At 40.1% G+C, this 16,007-nt stretch overlaps 1 protein-coding gene across 1 annotated transcript in view; it reads right to left on the reverse strand.

Annotated features, from left to right (window-relative positions):
• The window catches only part of LOC125900993 (CD81 protein-like), a 45,197-nt gene that overhangs the window by 11,949 nt on the left and 17,241 nt on the right, over positions 1 to 16,007 (reverse strand). The gene's annotated exons all lie outside the window — the stretch shown is intronic.

Consider the following 16,007-nt stretch of genomic DNA (forward strand, 5'->3'; position numbering starts at 1 on the left):
ATTTCCCTGAGTGAGGTCATTTATTACAGCGACCACATCTGGTTTTTACTGCGCGGGGATGCTGTTGGAAGCGCGGACACGTTTGAGAAGTCGACTGCTAATTGGCGTGAGTTCATGAGCAGATGAAAGGCTCAGAAAGGTCAGCGTTAGATGATGATTGGTGTTGCTTTCACAAACAAAAAGAGCATAGAGGTGGTGAAAAGGAAAATGAATTTGAGAGCTCCTTGGATTGAAGTAGTGCTATTCAGCAGCTCACACTTTATTATTGTAATACAACAACACAATTGTTAAATGCATGAGTAAATTGTGTAAAATACATGAATGAATGAATGAATGATGATTTGAGAAATCAGCTCCAACAAGGATGTGACAAGTACATGGCTGCTTGACGGACTATCACAAAGGGTAGTAAAGGGTTAGTTTGAGGGGTGGGTGATATGGCCTTAAAATAATATCACGATATTTTAAGGTATTTTTGTGATAATGATTGACGATATGACAAATTATTAAGAAAACAGAATTGCTACAAAATAAGTGATGTTTTACAGTTTACCTTCAAATATTCAGTAAAAAATAAACAAAAATGATCTCCGATTTCTTTAGTTTGTGAACAACAACAGTAACTCAGAGTGAGATTCAGATTCTGTATACAATATTAACAGTTCAACAAAGCAGCTCCTAAATACAAAAAATGTCCCCTGGGATCTATATATATATATATATATATATGTATATATATATATACACACACACACACACACACACACACACAGTGGTGGAAAAAAGTTTTCGGACACCCCATGCATTTGTGAAATATTGCATTAAGAATCACTCTTAGGTCTTCAAGTGCAATTTCTTTTAGTACAGTCACAGCCAAAATACTAAATAAATCCTGAAAAAAGCCATTAAAAACTTAAAATTGATTGGTTCCATAAAAATACACAAGAAATTTTGAGTATTGGGTCATTTTGGTACCAGTGATGAAGGTCGTTCTTTTTATTAAAAGACACAATTTTTGTTGCCAAGCTTCGTGTCTACATAAAGCCAGCACATTTGAAAGTTCTTCAGACACAAAAATGGCTAAAACAAGGAACCTAATGCAGGAAACACGCCTGAAGATAAAGATTCTCAGCCAGGAAGGGTACAGCTGCCGCCAGATAGCCAGGAAGTGCAGATGCCGTCCTTCAGCAGTTGGATACACTCTGCAGAAATACAGACGAACCAACAGCTTGGAAGACGAACCAAGATCTGGGCGTCCAAGGGTTTCTTCAGCAAGAAATGACCGCATCCTGATCCGCATGTGCAGGCAAAACCGCCGAATGACATCACAGGAGCTTCAGCAGCAGTGGTCAAACCAAACTGGTGTCCAGTGTTTCACCCGCACTGTACGTGGCCGACTTTTAGATCATGGCTTAAGGTCCTACAAGGCTATTAAGAAGCCCCTGATCAATGAGAGACAGAGGTTAGCCCGGCGTCGTTGGGCCCAGGCACACAAGAACTGGACAGCCAGGAATTGGAAGAAGATTTTGTGGTCAGATGAGTCCAGTTTCCAGCTTTATCTTCCTCCTACTAGTGTGAGGGTACGCAGAAGGCCAGGCGAAACATTATCTCCAGCATGTACAGTACCTACTGTCAAGCATGGTGGAGGCAGTATCATGGTTTGGGGATGCATGAGTGCTGCTGGTGTTGGTCATCTCACTGTCTGTGATGGCACATTGAACTCTACCAAGTATTGTACCATTCTCCAAACCCACATGCTCCCTTCTGTGCGTGCACTGTTCCGTCGAGGTAAAAACTGGATGTTTCAACAAGATGATGCCCTTGCCACACATCCAAGGCCAGTAGAACTTGGCTGCAGGAGCACAGTATCCAGGTCTTAGAGTGGCCAGCTCGATCCCCGGACATGAGCCCCATTGAAAATCTGTGGTGGATTATCAAAAGGTCTGTTTCAAAGCATAAACCAAAGAATTTAGAAGAATTAAAAGCAGTAATTCAAGAAGAATGGGACAAGATTACCCCTCAACAGTGTGAAAGGCTCGTGGGGAACATGCCAGCCAGGATTAGAGCTCTACTACGTGCCAATGGCAGGACTACTAAATATTAATTTGATGATGTGATGGTTTATTTATTTTTTGTTCAGTTTTGAACACATTCTTTGTTATTTGTTAACTTTGATACCGACAATGTTGAGAACTGACATATTGAAACTGTCAAGAATTTAGTTTTGTTAGTTTTTCTTGTAAACAATAAACAAAAAAATATAATTTGTATTTGTTTGTATCTGTCTAATGCAGCCACACCTTTTGAAACACAAAAAAGATTTTTCCACAAATATTTCATGATAATATTTGAGATTGTGTAAAATTTTAAGGGTGTCCGAAAACTTTTTTCCACCACTGTATATATAAATCAACAGGTGGATCCTAAATGACTGAGTTGTTTTTTTTCCACCTGGACCTTTATGCTCTGCCATTTCTTCTCTAATCATCACGCTGTAACCTGTGACAGGCTGTTATGATACCACAACTATCACACATTCACATATATGGAGTTTTTTGTCGAGTAGGTTTACATTACCAAAGGTTTATGACAAAATCACTTGATGACACCGACTCCTGTGCGCGCATGGCGAGAGAAGAGAGGGAGAGACGCTGTGCTGCTGCCAGAGGAGCCGCTGAATGAGTTCCCTCTGAGCAGTAAGTCACAAAAAGAGTCTGAGAAGTCCGGGGCTGTTCATAAAGCATTCAGGACGCCACAGTTTATTCCACACTACTGAAGCTGCTCCTCTTTTTGGAACCACTGCTGAATTGGTAATAATTTTGCTTTAAGCCATGCTCGTTGTTGCCATGGGTAACAGTATGACGTCAATATGTCAACAAGTTGAAATATACAAGTATTTTCATTTCATTCATATCATTTTAAAAATTACACCGGTACAAGATGATGTGGCACAGCCCCAGTTGGTTCTGAGTTACATCTTCACTGTTTTGATGTTCGTCAGAAAAAGACACACAGCTCTGTGAGGAGAACAAAGACAGCAGCGAGCCCGTTGACTCCTCCAGCCAGTAACAACCCCACTGTCATGAAAAGTGACATTATGAAATAAAAAAAAGTCCCAGCTGGAAAAAGGAAATAAAAACAAAGTTTTGTAAGAGAAATGAACTAAAACTGTTCTAAAGTAAAAATACTAAATTAACATTTCATAATAACTAGCGGACTTAAAAAAAAAAAATCTGTTTAGTTGATTTATATGATCTCTTTTAAGGATACGATTATTCATTTCATTATCATTTTTTTCCTTTAATTAATATTGAGCACATAAATAACACGATCCCGAGCTCGATTTATCAAACTGAATCATTTTTCATATTGATGTCAGTGGGCAGCAGAGATTTTTGTGCTTATAGTGCTCGCACCAGTCGGGGAGTAAAGCTCTCTGTGTTCAGCCCAGCGTCATTACTCCTGCTTGTCAGCTCAGACGTAATTAGATTGTGGACCACTAACTGCTCCCGTACCTCACACACCACATCCCCCACCTCTTCTCTGCCCACAGAGCCACTCACTCACACACACACACACACACACACACACACACACCAAGGCTAATTTATAAATCGATATCTTGGAGACCGACCAAGTGCTCCCTCCATCTCTTATATTGTGGCTCTCCAGCCTGACACAGACCTTCCCTCCCTCCCTCCATCCCTCCCTCCTCGGCCCTCTCAGTCGCTCCCTCTCTTGCCACCGCCCATCTGTCCTTTCTATTTAATGCATTTGCCCATTTGAAATTATGCTCTCAATAATTCCATTTACTTAAATGTCTTTTCCTGTCTGTCTTGATTTAATTGTCTCATGGATCCTCTTCCATTATGCTCTGTATCTGCTTCTATTCACCCAGCTGCCTGCATCTCCCTGCTACAGCTCTGAAGAGGAGCTGATGGATTGCGTGACTCTCAACGTTGCAGCACTACCCCAAGGTGTGGCAGGATCATCTCACATTTCAAGACCACATGATGTGCTATTAAGTAATAATAATTAGTAATAAGGACTAGCCCCCAAATTTGTAAAATCTAGTATTAGATATGAATTCTTATTACTACTCAAGGTGTCAGTATGTTTAACCCAAGTGCTTATTGGACCATCAAACAGTGGGGAATTTATATTATAGTAATCATAAAATATATTACATCACTTAATTATTCTATTTAATGTTATTTTAGAATTGTATTTAGACAGAAAAACCTATTTGTTGATATAGTGAGTGTTCTAAATACTAAAGACTGCTCAAAAATGTGTTTTTCTTCTGTTAACCTCCTCTAAAATATCTGACTATGACTATTCTGATGTGTATCTGTGCAAAGTTTGTCACTAGAGGTGTTTTCACATTCCTCCATTGAAGAAGGCGATGACTGTGCACTTCCCTAAACTGTGAAAATCAAATGTATGCCGGAGCAGCAAGATGAGGTCACAGACTGTATGAAAACAATGGATGTAGCTACCATGACGTCGCCCATTGGTTTGTGGACTCCTGTTTCGAAGCCTTGGTTTAGGCATTTTGGCCGTCGTCATCTTGTATTTTTGAAGCTAAACGTGGTATATTTGGATGAAAGGGTGGATCTGAGGAAGAGAGGTGTATCTGATTCAATCAAAGCAGCCACGCCCTGAAATGTGTAAGCCTTTTTAAAAATGTAAATGGGGGAGTTATATAAAATTTCACCTGCTGTACGTTGTTATTATTGTTGAAATTAGCTGTAGAGTTCAAAACCATTATTTGTGCCAGGTTTGTAAACGTGTTTATTTCTGCTGTAGAGTTGGGCATTTTAGCATTGGAGTCTATGGGGATTGACTCGCCTTTTGAACCAGCCTCAAGTGGCAATTTGAGACACTACAGTTTTTGGAACTTCTGTGCAGGCTGTGCGAAACTTCCTAAAAATTAAGTCTTGATATTTTTAAATCTCCTCGAAAGCACTTCATCATTGCTAGCACTGGGAGACAAAATCAAACATACCAATATTTCCGGCCAAATACTCTCTCTGATGCGACAAATTCGTAGGGATTGTTTTTTTTTTGGTTTGTTTTTCAGAAAATATAAACGCAACGAGATATTTAATCAATAATCATCCATAATGTGAATATAACAGCAAAGTCTAGTAAATTGATACATTTACATCACTTTACTGTAATTCAGCCTTTTAAACAACGAAAAAAAAAGCTCTCATCATGTATGCGATATCACGATACAACGATATCCAGAAACTTTTAGCCCCTCAAGGTTGTCTGGATCTGATTGAGTAGATCTCCTTGTGGCCTCCTTTCAGAGTTTTTCTTTTTTACTTTTATGTTGGACACTACGTGAAACAAAATATTAATAATAGAGTATTTTTTACATACTTTAAAACATGTCTGAAGGGAACTTTAAAGATAAGATGTGTCAGATTTAGGAGGATATAGTGGCATCTAGCGGTGAGGACTGAAGATTGTCGTCAGCTCAGACTTCTCCTGGTTAGAATTCCTTCAATGATCATTGTTCAGGAGGTTTTTACTGGGAGATGAATTATCAGCAGAGGTCTTTTCCTCTCCAAAATAAATGGGCCAGGTGATTTACACTGATAACAACACTCAGTGATGCAGTTTCATGTTACAAACGAGTGTTTTTCCAACCCTGCTCGCCGCAGACGAGGTTCTAACTACGGTAGTCTCGCTCACTAGACCTTTCTCAAGAAAAGAAAGGTCTGGCTGGGCCGACTCTCACTTTAAGATTGGGGAAAAAAACGCCCCGGCTGGTTGTATTTCTTTCAACCAATCACAATTGTTCTGGGCGGTGCCACAGCAAAGGTGCGCTTGCAAAAATATTGCCGGGGGGAAACAGGTTTTGGTGTAACACGCCCACAGAAATATCAGCTACAGGACGCGAAGCATGGCAGAATCCCCGCAAGATCAAACACCGCAAAAGTTAGTAAAGGACGTGTTGAAAGGTTGAAAACTGCTACACAACCGGAGGTGGTAGGGCGGGACTTCAACGGGTGGCTCGTTCCGCCCAATGAGAGGCTGATCTATGCAGCGAACTTCCACCCACTCAGACTATAACTACGGTGGCCGATACGAAAATGTAAATGAACCTATCTAGAGCCAGTGTTTGGTTTGTCCATTCTAGGCTAATGTAGTAACATGTCAGCGAACATGGCAATCTCCATAAACAAGGACCTGCTCCCTATGTTGACATAACAGCTCATTCACAGGTAACAAAAACATAACGATACTTAATTTCAGGTGATCATACACTAAAGAGAATAAATTATATTCCATTCCTGCCAATATATTTCCCACTGAATCCTACACACTGGACCTTTAAAGTAACCTATGTTCTTGAAATTCAGCCTATTGTGTTTGTTCATCCGCTCTGTGCTGTAAACATCGTATAGTCCAGGTGGAGTTTCCCTCACTATGATTAAACTTAAATAACAACACACCTCCAAATATTTTATCCAGATGCGTTTAGTCGACTCAGGGAAGTCATCCAACTATTGTTTATTATATAATGAAAGCAGCCTTCCTTTCTGCTGCTTCCTTTTCCCTGTTTTATTTTGGTTGTTTATTATTAAAACGGCAATCCAGCCACATAAGGACGTCAGAAATTCTGACTTTAGATCGGTGCAGTGGAAAAGACCTTTGAGATGGAATGTCATGGAGGACACTGGAAGACTTGTCAAACCGCAGACAGCGTGTCAACACTGAAGACTAAACTGTAAACACCACACCGAATTACTTTGTTTTATTCAGTATGACAAGTGTAACATATAGAAGTTGTAATCCAGGTTTGGGTTTTTATTTTGCCTCTATATTTGGTACTAAGCATTCTTCTGTAGAATGAATTAGTTCAATCAGTCAACAGCCAAATATCCTTTACCATCAATTTTATTATGGCAGAAACAACCATATAAAACGAATACTAGGTTTTTAGTTGTCCTCTTTTCGTTATTTTTTCTTTTTGCCTTGGATTTTTAATTATATATTTGTTTTACACTATGACATAATGTTTGCTTGTGTGGACCCCAGGAAGAGTAGTTGCCTCCTTGGTAGTGACTAATGGGGATTCAAATAAACAAATAAATAAGCAAATAAACATCATTCATTTGCTGCCAGACTGAAAGATCTTGAACTTGTTGTCCAGCAGAGGCTGCTTCCAATCCTCCAAGAGCATCAAAAAGTCCTATTTAAAATTAAAAAAGGTCCACCTTACAGCACTATATCAGCTCCCCCTAGCTTTGTAAGACTTATGTTTGAAACTGATTATTAAAATTTTGAATTACATGTCGGTGAAACAGGCTGCAGTTGCCTTTATCTACAGAAACCTTAATCCTCTTGTTGATTTCTTGCCCACAAACTCCACTCTTATTAACTTTGTTCAGTTTCAGCAGACAGCTGTTCACAGATAAACTCACTGTACGGCACCAAGAGACCTCACAGACGACCTGACACATGCAGTTACTTGTCCATGTTGACAGATAAAGTGGACATGATGTTGTTTGCAGCAGTGAGTTATGGTATTTGATCACTTTTTATGATATATATCATTATTCCCTCTCTGTTCTCATGCTTTTGAGCCTGCAAAAAATTGATGTGACACAACAGAAAAACACCGGCCACTCCCATCAATGAATGTCCAATATTTGCCAATAAATTGGTGCATCCCTAATCATAAGAAGACTGTTCTTTCTCCTTTTTTCCACAGATAGTTCTAACAGGCTTAACTGTAGTCCTAGAAATGTGAATCTGGGGTTTAAAATTGGAAAGCTATAGTATAGTTTGTGTGATGAACAGCACATGGCAATTAACCTACACTCTGCATCCTGAATAGATTTAACAGTTGAACAAGGTTTCAGTTACTTCCTGGACAAATCTTTTACATTTCCAACGAAGTTTATCTACATGGGAAGTGGGAATATTCCTCTGACTCACTTCCTGTGAGGTGGAACTGTGAACCACTGGATGCGTGTGAAATCCCTGTCCAGCTATGGGACTTCCCGCCAAACACAGTGTGTCATGTTGGTTTCATGTTAACTCTTCTGGGAATCACCTCAGTTTTCCCAGTGACAGCAGATGCCTCAGCAAGTCAAGGACCATGTGATTTGCTGCTCAGAAGGAAAGTGAGTCAAGTAGTCTAAGTAATAACTTCCTAAAGCTCTACTTACTCTGCTCATTTAGTGTAGATGAAATATGACTCTGAACATGGCTGCCAGAGATCTGAAACAGTTTCTATTTTGTTTCACCGGGTGACCCACTCTGCCTAAACAGTTACGGTTACTTAAAATGTGTAGTTACAGCTGTTAGGACTTTATCAGAACTTACAATCACGAGCTCCAGTCTTGTGACTTGCTGAAATTAAGTAATTTAATTATTTTTGTCATGTGACATTTATTTGTGGTAGGCTGTATTTAGCTTGGCCCTTGGAATCTGCCTCCATCTGTTCCCGTAAAGCCTCGTTTCTAAGTTTAACTCGCTGGCAACATCATATTTATACATATACATCATATATAGGGATTTTATACATTTTGATGATTGATTTGTGATCCCTTGAGTATATTTACCTTGTTGTCATTTCAGTGAAAGAAAAAAAAAGGTCTGAAAGAAACATCATGTGTCAAGACACGCACATGAAGACAGGTCAGCTTAGCTATCTGTCTTTAGCCCCGTTTCTACCAAGCAGTTCAGTTCAGTGCAGTGGTACCAATGGAAGCGTTCCGTACCATCCCCATGTTTGGTCCCCCCTCTGTTGGGGTACCTAGCACACGGATCTGGTGCTAAAAGGTGGAGCTGTGAACACTGCAGTCTGATTGGTCAGTAGAGGACGGTCACTCTGCTCAGGGCTGAGTTGTGGCTGGTTTTGAGGCTCATGTAACCACTGTTCATACTGTGGAGAGTTTCACATATATTAGTAAACTATTATTCTGAATACAATGGATGTTTTGCTGTCTCTTACAGCAGCTGTAGTCTGAGAAAAAAAACAAAATTCACTGGGCTGACTGTTGGCAACTTTTAAGGTGGAACGTTAACTTGTAATGCTACTCAATGCATGAGTTGACGACGTGAATCCATCAGCACACCTTAAATTTCACTGAGACAACTTTGATCGTTCTCTCTCTTGGATGACAGACCCTTGATGAGTGGATCTTCAAGTGTTTAAAAGGATATATAAATTTCGATCAGATTATGTGAACGGCCTATACTCTAATCCTCACTTGGAGAAAGAAACTGCACCACAGATTATTGTTACACTGGGCTAGTGTGTCACCAGAAATGAGGAAATACAGCAAGTGACAACAACCCCCACTCACATGAAAGAGGACTGATTGGTGAAAACGCTTTGTCTTTGTCTTATTTTATTTAATGGTTTGGTTCTGGGTGACAAAAAGAACATGCAGGGCAGATTGTGGGTGTTGGATGATAAATACAACCCCAATATCACAAAAGTTGGGGTGCTGTGTAAAACGTAAATAACAACATAATGCAGGGCAAATTATTTTCAATCCATAGTCAGCTGAATACAGTTCAAAACTGATCAAGTGGAATTTCTATCTTAAGATTTATGAACGGGCCCGGACTGTGTGGAAGAATGGGTCAAAATCCCACCTAAACACTGGAAGGAATACTTACAGGAAGTGTCATGAAGCTGGCACTGCAAACAGAGGCTTCTACGGGGATTAAGTTCAGTTATCATGTTCAAAACATTTTTCCTGTGTCATTTCAATTTATTGAACACATGGATTTAAATGTTATGATTACAACTTATGTCTGGTCTGAATTTAAATTAAACATTGAAAATATGTTTAGGGAAAAAAAGACGTGTTGAAAATGATTTGCAAATCATTGCATTCTGTTTTAATCTAAGTTGTGCACAGCGTCCCAGCTTTTGTGGAACAGGGGTTGTACATTAAAATAAAATTAGAATAACAATTCAATTGAATGTTTTAATCTTTTGACTTCTGACTTTGTGCTTTGTGTTTTCGAGCAGGGCACGATATTTATAGGATTTGTGGTTTCCGGTCCGGCAGTGGATCTTGTGTCGGCAGGTCGGGTCGGGTGGCGGAACTAATTGGTCATATGCGTGGGTGGTGTGGTGGGTGCGGTGTTGCCCGTTGCTGTTCCGGTTCGGGAGGGGGTCTTGAAAATCAGAGCTCCGCAGGACTCCGGCGTGGACATCAGACACACATACAGTAAGGCTAGTAAGGCAGGCCAGAGTTAAATCAAGATATGTGTCGGTCTACTGTCGGGCTGCCACAAAGCGCTATCTTCTTCCTCTTTCGATTGCGCAATGATTGAAGCACTTCCTGTGTGCCAACAATCGAGCCTTCATTTTCCCGGGAGACTGTACCCGGAGGCTGACAGAGCTGGTTGAAAATCACCAAAGTATATCTAAAATCCTTTATTCAAGTTTGAAAGTGTGACATGGTGAAGGCTTGTACGTATGTTCAGACCCATGACTGAGTCATAGGTCTGCTCTCTGATAAAAACGGAAGCATCTATACAAAGACTGACATTAATATCTTTGTCATCTCAACCACCATTTTAATGAAAGTTGTTGCCACCAAAGCTTTGATGATTATGTAACACCTCTGCTATTGAGAAAACTGATGTAACTGGAGGACAACATGACTTAACAGGAACTCAGACATGAAGTTTGAGGAACGTTTCTTTTTTTTTTTTTTCCAGCTTTAAATTTACTTCACTTTCAGCTGATTGTTCTGCTGTAGTTTGGTTAATTCTGGTTATTTTTAAACTGGATTAGTTTGGAGAACAGAAAAAGTGGAAAAACTGGCGGACGGCAAGAGGAGGCTCGCCATTGGGTGATTGTGTCTGTGAGCGGGACAGGGTGAAAGAAAGGAAAGAAACAGATGCAGGACTCCATATTGAAACGTTCCTGGCAGCAGGGGATAAAAGGGGAGGAAGGGGGGGGTCAGACAGAGATAGAGAGAGGGAAGGACTAAAGGAAAAATAAGGAGAAGTGAGACAGTGCGACTCGAACACTAACCACAACCAGATGGGCAAGGGGGCGCGACAGTGGAAAGAAACAGAGCGGAGTGAAGGAGAGGAAAACTTTCATAGAGGGAAGAAGAGGGTGGGGTCGGTGAGGAGGAGGAGGAGGAGGAGGAGGAGGAGGAGGGAGGGCCAGTGAGGAATTTTTTCCTTTACCGACGAGGCTTTTTCTCCCCTCCTCGGGAATGAGAGGGAGGCTTTATGTAATGGGTCGGATGCAATCATTGAGGCTGTTCAAGAGAAAGTCCCTCAGTAGCTTCTCTCTGACTGGCGAGCCTATTTTCATTGAACAGCCACAGCTATGCTGCCTCAGACGACGCAGAAAACAATCACCAAACACACCCACCCTTTTTTTCTGCAGCAGTATTTTCGATGTAGATGAGACTATCTCACATTTGCTTTGTAGTTATACCAGTTCTGCATCTTCCTACAGCCTTCCCTTTCATCTCACTTCTTCCTCATGAGGCAGATGACTCAGTTTGTTCATGCAGACAGAAGGAACTGACAGGTAATATGGCTGCTGGTTTGCAGATTTGGAAAACTGACAGCGGCTAACTTTCATGTGGGAGGGCAAGACTTTAACAGAGTCATATGATGAGCTGTGTGGCCTCCGTTAGTCCTGGTCACAAGTCGCTGGGGATTTGGGTGAGGCGGGGCCACCCGACTTCATCGTAACGTTTTTCACACCAGTTTATTATTCTCACGTCCAGGTCACAGGGGGTCAGCTTTGTACGCCCTGTACTGTACTGTGTGTGTGTGAGGGCATGAAACGATGCTCTGACTGACGGGACACTGTTGAGCGGAGCTGAAACAATAAACGCATTAATCTAATCGGCGAGTTGAACAAGAGAAGATTAACAATCAGTCAATTATGAGGCAGAGATGCCGAACATTCCCACTTGTCAGATGCGAGGATTTACTGCCCTTTTTTATTTTATATCACAGAAAACTTTTTGGGAGGGTTTAGAAATGTTTGTCGCACAAACCAGCAGTTTGAGGACATGACCCGGGGCTCTTCTGACAGGCCCCATTCACAATTTTATGTGTTACTGTAGACAACACTGGTGTTTTCACAATACCGGACTTTCTGACTTTAACACAATACCTTGAAAAATATTGATATTAAATACCATTTTCAATACTACAAGGACAATGTGGGCATGCAATTTCAAAAGTTTATTATAAGATAAACATAACAAGGCTACACTATGACGACAATGTCTTTTTTTTTCGTGGTCAGTAGGGTGGGGATCACCAAGGGATCACGATACTTAAGTCACAATATCATTGCGATTTTACATATGTTGTGATATGCTGAGTGCTGCCTTACAATTGTGATTTAATACTTTTTTCAACTGTAAATTATGCTCATAAAGGAAAACTGTTGACATCTGATTTATCTAATAAGATAAAAGTTTTCAGTCTGTTTATCTCACCTCAGCCATTTTGCAGCAGCTAAATGAATTTAGTAGGACTGAAAATGCAATTGATTATATTATTCTAGTAGGCTACCTAATTTTTGATTTGGATTATAAAAAATAAAAAAAAATGATACTTAACAAAGACTAAACTTATGTTCATGTTTAATCTTTAAAATATGTTTTACATTACATGTTTTATCTCCATTTTAACTTGACATTCCTTTAAAAAATGACTGATCTGCTTTGTCCTCAAACTTGCAGCACACTTGTGCACTATATGGTTGGAGCTTCGCCCACATCCTTGCTGCCTCGCTGCCCAACTAAACTCCTGTTTACAGGATAATTGAAATGTTCGCTTGCGCTTCAGCTCATAAACTTTGTATTTACCCCCTTTCATTTTCTCACAAGCACTGCACATCATGTGCAACTGTCGACAGAGACGAGGAGGAAGTGGTATGGCTCACTCTTCAGCTCCTTCTATCATCAGCTCGGAAAAAAACAACATGTTTAATTCTTTATATGCAGCTTGTGCAATCGGGCAGGTCTGCGCAACATGACATTTTGCTTTCCCTGGGTAACTGGGCAATCAAAAATTGTTTGTTGCAGCCCTACTATTCAGTTTAGACAGATGTTATTTATTTATTTAATCATTAGTTTGTTTGCCAGAGACAATGCAAAAAGTATAATCACAAGTTACAGATGTGTTGTTGCATACAGGATTTCTAGCCAAGGCGAATGTGAAACCCTGCACCTGGTTACGCTTCTCTGCTTAAAATGTGCAAAAGATCAATATTTATTAAATACAAAGAAAAGACAAAGGAAGGAGGGCAGTGGCGTTCAAAAAGGTAAAAAATTTTAAAAACTGCAGGTGCTCTTTGGTCCTCGGCAAGGAAGCATAATGAGAGAGAAGAAAAGGCGGTCCAAGGCACTCTGGCAATTAAAAAGCTTTATTAAACAGGCTAGTTCATGAAGAACAGATAAAAATTGCCAACATGTTTCGGCCTGAGTCGGCAATTTGCCCTGGCGAAGGCCAACTCAGGCCGAAACATGTTGGCAATTTTTATCTGTTCTACATGAACTAGCCTGTTTAATAAAGCTTTTTAAGTGCCTTGGGCCGCCTTTTCTTCTTCTTCCTCATTTATTAAATACAATTTGATTGGTGACCCTAAACTTTAGGGATCAGAACAACTGATCACAACACAAATGGATCATTAACCTCTGGTTTTTTTTAGGGATGCACGATAATATCCGAACATCATCGGTATCAGCCAAATCAGAATCGGCCAACATGCTTTTCCTTATTTTGCACAATGAATGAATATTACAGACACTGAAAAGCATCATATTTCATGTCTCCATCTGCTTGTGGGCCGTCATGATAAGAGTATGCATGTATAATATGATGCTGATTCCACAACGTAAGAGACTTGATGATCACTAAAATTTGGTGGGAAAAAAGTGGATATATCGGTATTGGTTATCGGTCAAATAAGTTGTTATACATCAGTGTATCGGATATCGGCAAAAAATCCAATATCTTGCTTTCCTAGTTTTTTGTCGTTGGCAGGTCTATCATGGCTGCCCACCTTCCACCACACAGGGTTTAAGCTTCTTTGGCTGTTTGGTTACAGGTAAAAGCTGATAAAAATAATACGTTTCGACAGAAGGTAACTTCCCGATCTCTGTGAAATGTTGGGCAGTGCAGGACTATTACTACAATTACAACTATTGGGTGAAATGTGCAATGCGACAAGACGAAAACATGATTAAAACTTAATACTTTTCGCATCTTCACCACTTGTCACCGCTGTCATTGTAAATAATCCAATCACATACAGCTATGGACCATCGACACCAGATTCACAGTAGAGCACAGATATCTAGTTTGAGAATCCGTTTTATCTGGAGAGAGCAGAAGAGTCTGCGTACTGTTGTTTCAGTGAACCACAGTGAGCAGAAATGGTCACATTTGTGGTCACAGTTCTTTGTAACTATCATGTAGGTGATGATGTGTGCTGTTTGTAATTTAATTCCTAAGTGTTGCGTTTTTAAAAGTAATTTACAAAAACTTTCTTACTATCCATCAAACTCTTCAGGGATTGGACCTTGTAATTATATATCAGGTCTTAAACTTATTAATAATAAATTATCACACTCATCTTAATCAATAGGGCTTCAAAGGGCTCTGAAGGAGATTCACTTATTGTGGCCGTTAAGAGTTTATGTGGACCAACCATTAAATCTCACTTCACTGTTCACAAGAAATCCATGATATGTCTGTACTGTTCTTCTGACACATCTACATCTAGTCTCATCTTCCACTGACAACATCGCTCCGTTGAGGAGTATAGTGCAAAGTAAATCTGCTTCAGCTCTGTTTATTTGGATATGGCATAAACCCACGGTCTCTTATACCCCTTCACCAAATTTAGAACGTGTACACAGGTTTTTTAAACACTGGTAAACCTGCTAAAAATAGGCTTAAGACTCCTTTTTTATTGCCAGAAGACCATGGCTGAGTACACGGCTCTGTGCTGGTTTACAAACAGGCCAGAAAACAGGTTAGTAACCAGTAGAAAGCAGCTTGGAGGCCAGTGAGAACTTTACGACGGTTACTTCTTTTTATATCTCTTATTTATTAAGTCTTTTTTCTTTTCAAACTTGGTGCAGACTGTTTTGGATTAATGTTTGAGTGCTGCCTGGTTGAAGACGGGCAGTATTTTGTGGTGGCGCGTCATTGCATCTCGCCAGGGCTAAAATCAGCACGTTTACCTGGGTGCTGTTTCCATTCAGGGCCAATAAATACCCATGACTACTGCGGAGTCATTTGACCCGGGTGTGAATGTCAATTAAAACTTTTCCCATAATATTAAAAAGTCTGATGTTAGCAGGTTTTTCTGTGCAGTGGAAAAGAGGCTTTAGGTTATGGTGATCAAATAAGCCAAGTTATATTAAATGTAATAACGTGAGTCCTAAAATGCGGAAATGATTTAGCATTTTTGCATGTACGGTTTCCTCGTCTCAAAGTCAAATGGTTTTTTGAATGGTTTTTGGTAAGACTTCTTAATAAGGTCAGCGATTAAATGAATTTAGAAGCTTTTAGGTGCCTTAAAAAAGGCGGTTGCTGTCAGTAGTACTTTATCATGTCATTGGCAGCTTTACAGGCTTGTTGAGTGTGGCTTTTCACTTCTGGCAACTACATGTACATTTCAAAAAACATAAAAGCGGTGTTCACTAGTGAAGATTGTCTTGTGGAATAAAACAGTAAGTTTCATCTGGTGTTGTTTGCCACAGAGCTTATTTTCTGCAATAATACAAATCCAATGGAAAAATCCCATTGGCTTTATCATTTATAAGGTATCAGATAAATAGCACTGTATAGTGCACTGTAGTACACTGCAGACACGGAGCAGTAGAGCTCTCAGAGTGGGCGAGTGACAGCTGACAGTGTGGTTTGAAAAAGCTCTGAAACTTTGGCCTACCATGCTGTACTTTCAGACAACTAAACCAAAGTGTGAACTGGTGCTCTGAGTGACAAGGTGAAAGCCCAAG

This window comes from Epinephelus fuscoguttatus, linkage group LG2 (assembly GCF_011397635.1).
Source record: "Epinephelus fuscoguttatus linkage group LG2, E.fuscoguttatus.final_Chr_v1".
Classification (NCBI taxonomy): domain Eukaryota; kingdom Metazoa; phylum Chordata; class Actinopteri; order Perciformes; family Serranidae; genus Epinephelus; species Epinephelus fuscoguttatus.